The sequence below is a fragment of the Aquarana catesbeiana genome, linkage group LG05 (assembly GCF_042186555.1).
Source record: "Aquarana catesbeiana isolate 2022-GZ linkage group LG05, ASM4218655v1, whole genome shotgun sequence".
In the NCBI taxonomy this organism is placed as follows: Eukaryota; Metazoa; Chordata; class Amphibia; order Anura; family Ranidae; genus Aquarana; species Aquarana catesbeiana.
The window spans coordinates 279,181,925-279,191,201 of record NC_133328.1 but is presented as its reverse complement, the minus strand read 5'-3'; the positions used below and the strand labels follow the sequence as shown (position 1 = coordinate 279,191,201).

At 40.0% G+C, this 9,277-nt stretch overlaps 1 long non-coding RNA gene across 1 annotated transcript in view; it reads right to left on the bottom strand.

Annotated features, from left to right (window-relative positions):
* Window positions 1–2,261, bottom strand: part of LOC141145873 (uncharacterized) — a 13,843-nt gene extending 11,582 nt beyond the window's left edge. The window contains exon 1 of the long non-coding RNA XR_012244686.1: window positions 1,421–2,261. This is a non-coding gene — a long non-coding RNA (uncharacterized lncRNA). The remainder of the gene's footprint in view (window positions 1–1,420) is intronic.
* Window positions 2,262–9,277: the final 7,016 nt, after the last annotated feature.

The following is a 9,277-nucleotide window of genomic DNA, read 5'->3' as shown; positions in this document are numbered from 1 at the left end:
CTTGTGGCTGTCAGAGTCTTGCTATGCCTCATGGGACTTGTAGTTCTGCAACAGCTGGAGGTCCACTAATTGCATATCCTTGGTCTAGAGGAAAGAAGGGAAAAGAGTGACATGATTGAAACCTTTAAGTACATTAGGTATGTGAATAAGGTTCATGAGGTTAGTATTTTATTGTTAAGCCAAGATCAGGAACATGCAGGAGGGAAGTTAAAACACAAACCTTAGAATATATTATTTTACCAAAAGAGTAGTGGATGCTTGGAACAGACTTTCAGCAGAGGCTGCGAGTCAGTCAACAGTAAATGAATGTAAACATGTTGGAGACAAACAGATTTATGCTCCTGCAAAAAAAAAACAAAAAAAACAAAAAAACAAAAACAAAAAAACAAAAACAAAAATAAATAAAAATAAACAACCCAAGTAAAAATAACAAAAAAAAAGGGACAGGGGTGATTAACCACTAAGCCTTTTTTTTTCCTCTCACCACTCCTCTATTGCTATATAATAAACTGTAGGTAGCGCTGGATTACAAAGTATGCTAAACACTACATAATGCTCTATCTCCCAATGTAATACCCAAGAAATATCATTGTTTAGTCATATTTTGCTAATTTTAAGAACAATCCACAGCAAACAATGAGATGCTTAAATGATAACCATTTGAAAGGATTGTATCCATTTACCATTCTACTGTATGAACAAGGAAAGACATTTATCTTAAGATATACTAGTTTTGTTTTTTTTTAAGAAAAACTGATATTGTAATCAAAGTGTTGGCACCAGTAAGGCAACAACTTCCCATACTTAAGGGAACACACACACACACACACATTTTACATTGCAAGTGTAACAATTCTACATGCAACATTTTATTTTGTGTTGCGTATTGACTGAATATCTTTCAGCATGATCACAGTTTAGTTTTATCACTGGAAACACAATTACATCTGTCTGATTTGATGTTTTTGCCTTTGATTTTGCCAGTAGAAATGCCAGCATGCCATTGAGTAATCTGCATGTACATTATACGATCAAATATTTAATATATTAGGGATAAACACATTTAGAATGGATTAGACCTATTATGTATGTTTTATTTAAGTTCAAGGTTTTATATTATTTTTTTTTAAATGAAAAATAAATATATGTCAAATGTTTATTTTTATAAAAAAAAAATTTTAAATAAAAAAAGTGTAAATGATCAAAAGCAGTGAGGAAACAAAAAAAAATGTTTACCATTCCATTCAAAGTCTAAATAACTTCCTTATAACTAGGTTTAAATCTGGCAACTTTCACCTATTTTGTTTAGCAAATACAAAAATTGCACAGTAAAACTATGTTGCCAAGGGCTACTCACCTTATAGCTCTTTAATACAGCAAAACAAAGTATGAAACATTTGAGGTACCTGTGTATACTTACAGACTCACACATAGGAGGTTTCATTCAAGAATGTTGTTCTGCAAATACTAAAATTCCTCATGGCCAAGTTTACCAGCTTGCATTTTCCACTTTTCTTCATATTTATTGTTTGTTATCCAGCCACAGAAAAAAAGCTTCCAGTATGTGGTTTGGGTGCTCACAGTGAGGGCTCAGTGACAGGCCATTCTCAGCTGCTCTTAGTCCCAAATAATTAGCCTGCTATATTACCTACCTCTTGTGACTTTGCCTGTGAGAGACATTTGACATAACAGACATCAGAGGGATTTTTCAGGAGGCTCTTGTGGAGTCTGAATGCCTCCTAATTAACCACTTAGGTATCGTCCTTCACTCTCCTGCTTGGCCCTTTCCAAATGATTGAGACTGCACTGTGGATTTAAACAGCAGAGAAGCATGCTATCAAAAGATCTTGTAAATGAAGGCTGGTGTAAATTATTTTTAATGATTCCCTCCTGGCCCATCATTATGTTTGTAGTTAAACACAGGCACATCAGAGATCGCTCATCTTCCATAAGGTCAGCTGCAGGACCACCCTAACTAGCTGCAGTCAGTAAATGGCTTATTAATTAGTGCAGTGATTTTACATTGCTAAGAGCTCTGATGTATGGAGCTGGAACTGTAATTGTATAGGATTGAAATAATAAGCCATCTCAGGGCTCCTTATGCAAATTGCCAAATTATAAAATCATTACCTAACTAAACACTGAGTTTTAATAAGAATTACAATGATGAATTTTATGATAATTGACATTCAAGTTTTAATCACTTGGATTTCTATTAGTGTGATGGTAAAATTTTTTTTTTTATTAAATGCTCTTTAAAATACAGAGCAGTATTTAACAATCCTGCTCTATTTCCTCTTTTTTTAGTTCATGTCAGGTTATTTTCTTTGGTCATTAGACATTTTACTTTCTTAGTAGTATGTTCTGACATAATGTTTCACTTGTAGCCTAAGATGTGTAATCATATTTTTTTTTTCAATTATGATTTTATGGCAAAAATATTGTCAACTGTGAGATATGGTGTAGCAAGTGTCACTGGGTCTGACTTACATGACAAAAAAGGCTCAAAGTAAAAAAAGAAATCTAGGGCAGATTTTGCATAATAATGTTTTTTAGGAATTTTGAATAATTTTATTGTAAAATGACAGCGTACTGCTTTACAGAAAAAAAAAAAGTTGTCATATAGTTTTAAAACACATTATAATTTTCCAGGTGTTGAAATTTACAAAAAAATAGGATTCACTGCATTAATGGCTTTGGTACTTAAGGAGCATGAATAATAAGCACACAAATTATAATGTGGGCAGCACAGTGCCTATGTGGTTAGCACTTCCGTGTCCCAGCCATGGCACTACCTGCATGGAGTTTGTTTGTTCTCTCTGTGTCTGTGTGGCTTTCCTCCAGGTATTCTAGTTTTCTCCCACATTCCAAAGACATTCTGGTAGTTCCCACTAAATATGGGCCTTTTTGGTCAAGGAGATGATGGAGATTGAAACACTTAATTTAACCAGTCCATTACCTTACCAAAGCCGTACCTATAGCCACCGGAGACATCTGACCCTGGAGCTGTGGGTAAAGGATCCAAAATGGGCCAGCAGCACAAAACAGGACAGATGGAAAAAAGGCCAAACAGGACCATCCAGCATGGCCTGGCAGGATGGTGGCTAGAAAATAGAGTGTATATCTGTAATGATGTGCACTAATAAATAAATATGGCTATGGGAGTCTGGGGTGTCCTGACACCCAGCGTGGTATTTCTGTTTTGGAGTGTCACGTGGATTGGTCATGGATGGGAATAGCATTGGTCCCACTTTTTTTTTCTTTTTTTTTTTTTCAGCCTTGGGGTATGTGGATTGCATTCTTTGCCCATAAGATGTGCCAGAGTTGGTTGGGTGTTTTGATAATCATGTGCTTGGGTATGGTTGGGATGTGTGTGTATTCTGGGTGGACATGTGCAGCCTCATGGCTTGTGGATGTGTAGGTTTTTTTCCCTTGCTCTGTTCACATGAGGGGTATTTTGGTGGTTTTATGGGCAATGCTATGAGCCAGTGTTTGGCGTATGGTTGGGACGTGTGTGCATTTTGGATGGATATGTGCAGCCCCAGGGCTTGAGAATGTGGATGTATGTGGTTTCCTTTTTCCCTTCCCCTGCTTGCATGGGGGACTTGTTGGTGGTATGATGGGCAGTTCTATGAATCAGTGCTTGGTGTGGATGCTATGATGGATGCATTGGGTATTGGAGTGCAATCCATGGTGGGGCATTGCTACTATGTATCTTGCAGCCTCATCCTGTCTTTGGTGGGGGGAGACGATTGCACGCTACAGCGTGCATCACTTCTGCCATCAGCCGATCCTAACCGAAGTGAGGGACATTTATGTGACCCACCATTTCCGGACATGCGTGATCCATGGTCTCTACCGCATATACCCGGAAAGGTACCCACCTGTGGGTGCAGGGAGGAGCCGCGCCCATGGCAGCCATTATCTCTTTCCCATATATATATAGCAGGAGGCATGGAGACGGTCTGAGTGGACGTCTTACCTGTCTACTGTGAGGAGGATTCTTGCAGCCAGGACTGGCATGGGCAATAGCAGAAGCTGAACTTATTAGGTGAGTCCCAGGTCCATTTTTTAAGGTGGGCAGGTTCTGGAGATTTGGGATTTTTCCTTCCCCATCACTCCACTTCATAGAGGTGTATACATTTTACTTTTATGTCCACAGCGGACAATTCATATATGGGACTATCTACATATTAGGGATGGCATGACCTTATCCTAAATTTGGAGCTTCTCTACTAGTTACCCTTAGATGTAATTCCTGTCTATAGTACTTGTATACATGGGCACAGTTGTCTATGAACCAAATGTGCCCGTTTACTATCACCAATTTTTTTTAATAAAGTAATAGTGTTTGCATCTCTTCTGTGTGCCACACAGAAAAACACCTCCACCTCGAGCAGAGAATATACACTGACTCCAATTTGCATTATATCTCGCTGTGTATCTCTGATGTAACAAGACAAGGACAAGGTGCGCCAGACTCAGTGACACGCATTTCCGGTTCTGGGTCCCGGTTGCCGGATCTCACAGAGAGCTACAGCATGCTGGTTATCCAAGCCCTCCGAACATCCATAGAGGCTTCACCGCTACTCCATCTCCCATCAGCGTACCATCTACATCATTGGGACCAAGCCAGTTTTCCATCACACGGACTGCTTCACGGACCGCAGAGTGACCCTGTACCCTGGACCCCTTACTTATGTGCCTGATATCATTTTCCTTTTGTGAGTAGCCATTTGGCTTGTTTTTATTATTAAATGAATACCTAAATACTACACTGAGTCTGGCGCACCTTGTCCTTGGCTTGTTTTGTCTTCCAGAGTTGTGCTTCTACTCTCAAGGTTGCTGCCGCCATTGCATATTGGAACTGAATATACCTGAACTGTTTTTTTTTTTTTTTATCAATTATTTTTTATTAAAGAATTTTCAGAGTACAAAACATAGTACAAAGTTTTACAGATAGTACAAAAAGCATGAGAATACGCGTTAAGGTGTTAGGAAACCAGAGTATACATTTCTGAGGTTAATTAGCTCTTTCATACCTAGTATACTCCTATCCATATTGGAATGACATTTTTATATTCTTCTAGGCAAAGTAGTGCATTTTCATGTAACAGTAACATTAAATTAGAGAAGAAGAAGAGAAGAAGAGGAGGGGGAAAGGGAAGATGGGGGGGGGGATAAAGTGATGGATGGATAGTAACATTTTGTCATCAACATTTTTCAGTTAGGTAATGCATGGAGAAAACTAGTATTGCTCATATACCAATGTATTCAGAGAGAAATAATGTACCCTTGGCACAGTAAAATCATTATTCCTTTCTAACCCAGTCTGACCATATTTTCCATTGTTTATCAAAGAAAGGTCTCTGTTCAGCCCTAGCAGCCAATAGTGATTCATATACGTAATTAGTTTGTGTACTTACAAGAACTTTTGATACGCTGGGTACTGTGTTTGATTTCCAATTTTTGGTTATTAGTGATCTAGCGGCTAATAAGATGTGTGTGACCACTGTGTGAAAACAAGGAGGGAAATTTTCGATACCTAGGTTTAGTAATGCCAACCCAGGATTCGGTGGCTTTAGTATTCCTGTGATACATGAGATACATTTGAATATGCTCTTCCAGAAGCTAGTGAGATGCTTACACGACCAAAACACATGTAAAATATTTCCCACCTCACCACATGTTCTCCAGCATAGTGTTGAGCTGGAGGGGGAAAATTTAGACAACCTGTAGGGTGTGAGGTACCATCTCTGAGCTATTTTTAGGGAGAGTTCCCAATGGTTAATGCACCTAGATGCTTTATATGTTGTTCTAAATGCACTTTTCCATTGGGCGTTTGTAAAAGATTCTCCCAAGTCTAGTTCCTATTTATTGAAAGGTGGTAGTTTAGTAAAGGTAACCTTATTTTGAAAGAGATTATAAAAAAGAGATATTCCTTCGGGAGTATTAGGAGTTTTTCTATAGAATTGCCACACTGAATCATGTAGGAGTATACGCTGTGATTTCAAGGATTTCAGGAAATGGGTGAGTTGGACATATTTATAATAGTCGACTGGGGGTAATGTGTAGTCCTCAACCAGTGCATCAAATGGTTTAAGTGTAGTGTCTACATATAGGTTGGTTATCAGGGAAATGCCTTTAGTGGGCCAGTCTGAGTAGTTGGAGTGTGGAATGGCATGCTTTAGAATTGTTACTGGTATTGGTATATCTGTATTGTTGGGGGAAAGTAAAGTTAGTTTATGGAGGTCTCTCCATGCCAGTAAGGAAGCCTGGATGGTTAGTGGTAGTAATCGTAGGGTGTATGGTTTCCATATGTCAAGTAATAAAAACAGTCGAAGATCTGGGCTAAGGGCCTGTTCTGTACTGCTCCAGAGGATATCTGGGGATGGTGAGATCCAGTATCTAAGTTGAGCAAGCAAGGATGCTCAGTGGTAGTCTTTTATATCAATTAGACCCATCCCGCCAACCGATCTGTGCTTAACCAAGAAGGCTTTAGAGCATCTAGGTCTTTTAGGTCCCCAGATGTAATGTTTGAGGAGGGAGTTAAGTGATTGGAGGTGGGTGTTTTTAAGTGGGATGAGTAATGTACGGAATACATATAGAATTTGGGGTAGAAGGAGCATTTTAAAAGATGCTAAATGTCCCAACCAGGATAATTCTACTTTGGCTAAACGTTTTGTTTCATTGGTGAGTCTATCAATCAGTGGGTTGTAGTTGGCATTTGCTAATTTTGAGGGGTCAGCGGTTATTTGTAATCCCAGATAAGGAATACTGATTAAGTTCCATGTATATGGGAATTTTTTTTGTAGATCAGACTTAAGAGAAGAAGGGAGATTCAGACCCAATATTAGGGATTTTGTAAAGTTTACCTTATAATAAGATATCTGGCTGAATTTGTTGAGAATATCGTGGGCATGTTGTAAAGATGTATGTAGTGACGTTAGAAGAAGAATGATATCATCTGCAAACAGATTGATATTGTGAGATTTAATTAAAAGGGAGAATTCTGGTGTACCTGGGTGTGCTCTATTTTTTCTGCCAAAGGTTCTATGAGAAGATTAAATATTGAGGGGGATAGGGGGCACCCCTGTCTGGTACCGTTGGTAATAGAAAAGGGGAGAGAGAGAGAGTATTAGAAGTGTACACTTGCGCACATGGTGAGGAGTACAGGGCTAAGATAGCAGAGAGGATGGGGCCCGAGAATCTTTTTTTAAGTGTGTGTGTCATATATCCCCAATGGACCCTGTCGAATGCCTTCTCCACATCCAAAGAGAGTAGCAGAGAAGGCACCCTACAGGACCCAGCATAGTGGATGACATCAATAACCCTTCTTGTGGCATCAGACGCCTGTCTCCCTTTAGTGAAACCCGCTTGGTCTGGTCCGATCAGGGTCGGCAGGATTGACAAAAGTCTGTGGGCCAGGATTTTGGCATACAGTTTGACATCAGTATTCAATAGGGAAATAGGCCTGAAATTGGCTGGTGTATTAGGGTCCTTACCCGGTTTTGGAATGGTAACTACATATGCTTTGAGCATTTCAGAGGGGAACGAGGCAGAGGACATTGCTTCGGAATATATTTCCTTCAACGATGGGGAAAGGACCTCATAGAATGTTTTATAATAGCTATTTGGTAACCCATCTGGGCCTGGGGATTTACCACTAGGCAGTGTTCTTATGGCCTTTCGGATCTCAGTCTCTGTTATAGGTGAATTAAGAGATTCTACTTGTGGTAGTGAGAGTGAGGGTAGTGAAAGGTCTGCCAGGAACGTTTGAATGGCATCATCTGAAGGTTGTGGGGTGTTGGAATCTTCCTTTAAATTATAAAGGGAGGAGTAATATTCAGCAAAAGTGTTTGCCATTTCTTTCTGGTTGAATATTTTGCTATTATCTGAGTTGCAGATCAGATAGGGGATTCTCGTTTGTGTTTTGCGATCTTTTAGTCTCTGGGCCAGAAGTTTGCCGGCTCGGTTGCCAGAGGAATAATGATTTAATTTGAGAAATTGAATATGTTTGTCATATTGTTCTAACAACAAGAGCCTGAGATCTGAACGCAGTTGGATTAATTTGTTTGCTATGAGAGGATCGGGTGAGTTTTTGTTTTGGGACTCTAATGCCCAGTACACACGGTCGGACATTCCGACAACAAAATCCATGGATTTTTTCTGACGGATGTTGGCTCAAACTTGTCTTGCATACACACGGTCACACAGAGTTGTCGGAAAATCCAATCGTTCTGAACGCGGTGACGTAAGACACGTACGTCGGGACTATAAACGGGGCAGTAGCCAATAGCCTTTGTCTCTTAATTTATTCTGAGCATGTGTGGCACTTTGTGCGTCGGGTTTGTGTACACACGATCGGAATTTCTGACAACGGATTTTGTTGTCGGAAAATTTTATAGCCTGCTCTCAAACTTTGTGTGTCGGAAAATCCAATGGAAAAAGTCCGATGGAGCCCACACACGGTCGGAATTTCCGACAACGCGCTCCGATCGCACATTTTCCACCAGAAAATCCAACCGTGTGTATGGGGCATTAGAGTTTAATATCTTTTAGAAGAGTGTCTAATCTTTGTGTCCTCTGCCTCTTCGCCCGCAAACTTATCTGGAGTAAAATGCCTCTAATATATGCCTTATGAGCACACCACGTAACAAATGGGTTAGCTACGGAGTGAGTATTAAAAGCTAAATTTTCATTCAAATGTTTGTTTACAAGGGCAACTTGTGAGGGCTGTTGGAATATACGAGGATTGGCTTGCCAAATATAGGCTGGAGCCGATGTGTACCCCTCCTCTATTATAATAGACACAGGAGCGTGATCTGACCACGTAATATCATGTATGGCAGAGGAGGAGATCTTTTGTAGCAGGGCTCTGTCCACCAAAATTAAGTCAATGCGTGAGTACGAATTGTGCCTGGAGGAGTGAAAGGCATAATCACGCTTGTTGGAGTGTTGACACCTCCAGGCATCGTACATCTCTTCAGCGTGGAGCATATGTTGAATTGAGGGCAAAGGGCTCTTAGACTTGGATGTAGTGTCCATCTTGTAGTCCACCGTAACGTTGTAGTCCCCACACATTATAACTGCTCCTTTTTTAATTGAATTAATCTTATTGAAAAATTTTTTCAAGAAGCGGAGCTGGTGTGTGTTGGGTGCGTACAGGTTGACTATTGTGTACAGGTGGTTGTTGAATTCACTGACCAGAACTAGGTAGCGTCCCTCTGGGTCTGCATGGGTCTCCTGCAAGGAGAAGGCCACAGAGTCTCTGATG